This window comes from Rhagoletis pomonella, unplaced genomic scaffold, assembly GCF_013731165.1.
Source record: "Rhagoletis pomonella isolate Grant_MI unplaced genomic scaffold, Rhpom_1.0 Rhpom_scaffold_00001, whole genome shotgun sequence".
NCBI classification, from domain to species: domain Eukaryota; kingdom Metazoa; phylum Arthropoda; class Insecta; order Diptera; family Tephritidae; genus Rhagoletis; species Rhagoletis pomonella.
The window spans coordinates 84,510,063-84,514,199 of record NW_023458555.1 but is presented as its reverse complement, the minus strand read 5'-3'; the positions used below and the strand labels follow the sequence as shown (position 1 = coordinate 84,514,199).

The 4,137-nt window shown below is 35.8% G+C and overlaps 1 long non-coding RNA gene across 1 annotated transcript; it reads right to left on the bottom strand.

Annotated features, from left to right (window-relative positions):
• Window positions 1-502: 502 nt before the first annotated feature.
• Window positions 503-3,660, bottom strand: LOC118748284. Its single transcript, XR_004994042.1, has 2 exons — window positions 1,914-3,660; window positions 503-1,837 (listed from the first exon to the last, which is right to left on the bottom strand). It is a non-coding gene; the product is annotated as an uncharacterized LOC118748284 (long non-coding RNA).
• Window positions 3,661-4,137: the final 477 nt, after the last annotated feature.

Sequence of the window (4,137 nt, the reverse complement as noted above, 5' to 3'; positions counted from 1 at the left end):
ATTAACTCTTCTTTACTTGAATAAAAGTGTAAAATAGTGGTGCTTGTAATGTAAACAAACGCTCAGCTGACGAACCCCCTGTTGCACCATTGAGTATATCGAACGCTCCTGCGTTGCAATTGGCCTAATGAATGTGATTTTCTAATATTATTATGCGTTCAAACTTTTAAGGTATTTCGTCTGAAATAAGTATATGTATATTGCATTTCTGTAGAACAATGATTCGCACCCATTTTGAAATTGCCACCTACTATACTGTAAAGCTTCTAGGACATTCACTATAGAACCGGGTCATTGTTGCCGCCAGGGAGTGAAGAGGAAAAAATTTATTTCGCTTTGCGAATAACCGTGCTATGAAATGCCGCACAACTGGAGAATTTCAAGAACGGATATAACACTTTCCTTAGGTTATTTAAAGCGGCAAATGACCACCAAACCTTAATCTTAGCAGACAAATGTGCCACTGAAATGTTGGACCAAAAAGTTTCAATAAAATATATAAAAATTTTGGGCGGGACGAAGTTCGCCGGGTCTGCTAGTATTTAATAAAAAGTAATGCTGTAATGTCGTAAATTAAACCTGCGCTACTAAATAACTGCTCCCTCGGAACACTTGCTGGTGGAGGCGACATATATCTGCGTGCGAAACTTGACAATATTTTAAACTTGTTTCGATTGACACTCCACTATTTCAGGGGACTTTCAGTAATAATAATTCTTTTTTTTATTGCGGTACAAGGATAATTCCTTTTTGAGAATTGCATCGGAACTGCTAATGTCGGGTGAATCCTCCTGATTTTCATCTTCACTTGAAGAGTCTAGCATAATGGCAAGATCGCTCTTTAAACATCGCTTACTAGTCGAACCAGATGCTTCGGGGTTTTCTAAATCTTTTTCCAAAGAATTTCTCATTCTCATTCTTTTGGCTGTTTCAGAATTCGGGGAAATAACAGGTTCATCAGTGTCTTTCGACTTTAGACTTTGTAATTAATTTTTAATTCTTTCTTCTGTGACTGGTTTGAAAAATTGTGTGCGGGGGTCTAAATAGGTGGATATGGCAAATAAATTATCATTTTCCAGGGATGAAAATTTCGAACAAAATTCTGTTTTCAAAGTCGTAGAAGCCGAATCGGAACAGAATATTGTGATTTGGCTAAAAAGTCTCCCAGTTTTTTTATAAGCATTTGAATTATTGGAATCACGGATGATATGAGGGTCTCAGAGCTTCTTAGTTCCCGTTTGGCTTCTTCAAAAGATTTTAATAGCTCAACACAAGATTCCATAATCTTCCACTCCTCTGGCAAAATTGGGACCATGTCACTGTCGGTCATGTAAAGACTCAACTCATCTTTTATCTTTAAAAATTGCTCGAACATATACAAGGAACTGTTCCATTGCGTGTTGCAGTCTTGGAACACGTTGAGTGCGGTTGATTCAGTCGGTCCTGAATTTTTTGCAGTTTTTTCCGAACGATCGTGGAATGGTTAAAATGAGTTGAAATTTTTTTGCATTTTTGTTTGATATCTTTTATATTTTTTTGCGACTGTAAACAGCGTTGAATAGTAAGCTGCATCTTGTGGACTGTACAATCCATATCGTTTAATTCTGCTAATCGCATAGCTCTTTTCATGTTGGAGCCTTCGTCACGAATTATGCAATGCACTTGTTTTTTCTGATATTCCATTCAGTGAGCATTATGTCATACTTTTCGGTTATTATATCCCCCGTGTGACGATCGTCAAAATTCTCACATTTCAATATAACTGAAGTTTTCCGATATTCCGTGGCAAGTCAGGCTAAGCTAAGAAGCATTCGAGCTTGGATCCGTCCAAATGTCACTAGTAAATGACATAGAATCAAATTTTTCATTCAGTTCTTGAACTTTCTCAGCAACTTTTCCATACAATTCCTTACATTTTGGCGCTATTTCTTGCATTAATCTCCTAAATCCTACACCCTTCACAAAATAAAATGGTAAATTTTGTAGTGCAATCATTTCTCCAATGAGTTTGTCAATTTTCTTCGAATTCGTATTGTTAGTGTCCCACTTTTTTTCTTTTTGAAATGCATCTTCCAAAGATAGTTGTGTTTTAGCTTTTTGCAACGGAGTGTCATTTTTATCTGAAAAAGCAATACATACTTATGTATACACAGTAAATAAACTTTATTCAAGGCATATTCATCATGTTGAAAAATAATAAATAAAATGACCTAAACTATATTTAGAATTGAATTAAATATACATATCATACGAAAACAGTTAAGACTAGTGTCAAAATAACAAAAACATGTAACAAAAATCCATTTGGGTTGGGGCCGTAAAGTTAAAGAGTTTGTGCTTCTCCCACCGATGAACGCAGAATAGAAGTTCCTTTCTAATTTAGTTTAATTTATAGACTTCCCTCCAATTTACGTAAAAAAATAGTATGCCTACTTAATCTGGGTTCTGTGTACAACTAACTGATGACACGAATTAATCTTTTTCGAGAATAATAAATTCATTATGTTAAAACTTACCTGATTCATCTCTTTTTTTTGCAACTGAATTTCGTTATCATCGCTTTCAACCAGACTAAACTGCTCCGGGTGCATTGATTTCAAATGATTCCTCAAAGACGAGGTTGTACGACCCTTGCGAGAATATATTTTATTACATATATTACACTTGGATTTCTCTCGATCATGCTCATCTAATTTAAAATAAGACCAAACTCCACTTTGCGTCAGTCGTGGCATTTTAGGTTGACTTGTCGAATAGGTAAAACACGGCAAACACCCAAACGCAAACGTAATTTTTTAAATCAGTGAAAAAAAACCGTCGCATCTAACAGAACTCCAAAGATAACAAGGCGAATTTATCAAGGTGGTGTTACCTGATCAGCCAATTTTATTTAATTTTTTTCTTTCGCCGTGATGGCTGTTATGTCAAACTTATGTATTTGTTTTGTTTACATTCCCCAAGCGATAAGTAAACAATAACCCATGCTAGAGAAAATAAAAAAAACGCGTTAAGTAACAACAAAGAAAATGGCAAAAAATTATTCTCAAAAACAACGGGATCTGAAATCAGTATGTGCCAGAATTAATAAAAATATTTATGCGAATCAATGCGCAAAAGAAAGTTTACGAAGAACCATATTTCGAACAATCGACTGTCTCACTTTCCTACTACCCGACAGGGACAATTGTGTGCACTCTTCTCCAAGCTGTTGCCCTCCATTAGATCGGGCTCATGACATACAACAGCCACGTCCATAAGTTAATAATGTTTGACGTTATGTTCTGTGTTCGCTTGCTTTTTGGCGCTTCCTATTTGTAGAAATATCTATGATTTTAGTCCATCTGCGCCCTACTATATTGCAATATCGACAATATATTCTTACAAGGGCTGCGATGCTTTTATCGCATAATTAATATTATTATATCCTCCTTAAAATTCGGCATTCATATATGATCCTCACGCTCGGCATCCAAAAACGAGCAAAGGTTTAACTAACCAATCATTAACAGCTAAAACCGTTTCAGACAATTTGGCAACCACGTGAGTGTGCCGCTATATCTTCGCCCTGTGATGGAAGTGTCACTATATTTTGCCAGTTTAAAAGCTCAGTTAGTCTAGACTTAATTTCCGTAACGTAACTTAACTAAATATTTCGGCCAACCTGTTATATGAGAAACTGTGTTGGCGGTTAGTTAAAACTTAACTTAGCGTAAGAAACTTAAGAACCTGTAGATTTTAGGTTCTTAAGTTACGGTCTTACGGAAATTGAGAGCGGTGAGAGAATCAGGCTTGCCAGACTCTCGTTTTTGTATTTCTTAAAAATAAATGAAAGCAAACATTTTTGTTTGCATGAATTTTTTTGATGTGGCATTTAAGGCGGCGAACTGTTAAACAGCTGAAAAAGAAAATACAAAAACATAATATTTCCGCTCTTGGCTTAAGTTGACGTGTTGAGTAATGATTGATGATTTCTTACGGTAAGATAAATTAAGTTAAGTCTAGACTAACTGAGCTTTAAGCGCTATATACTTCAGCTGCAACGAATAACCTGTAATTAGTTTTCTCATTTGCTGAGGTCGACTTTTCCTAGTTGCAGGCAGTCGCAATTAATTACTCACCAGGTCAGTGCCATAAGCT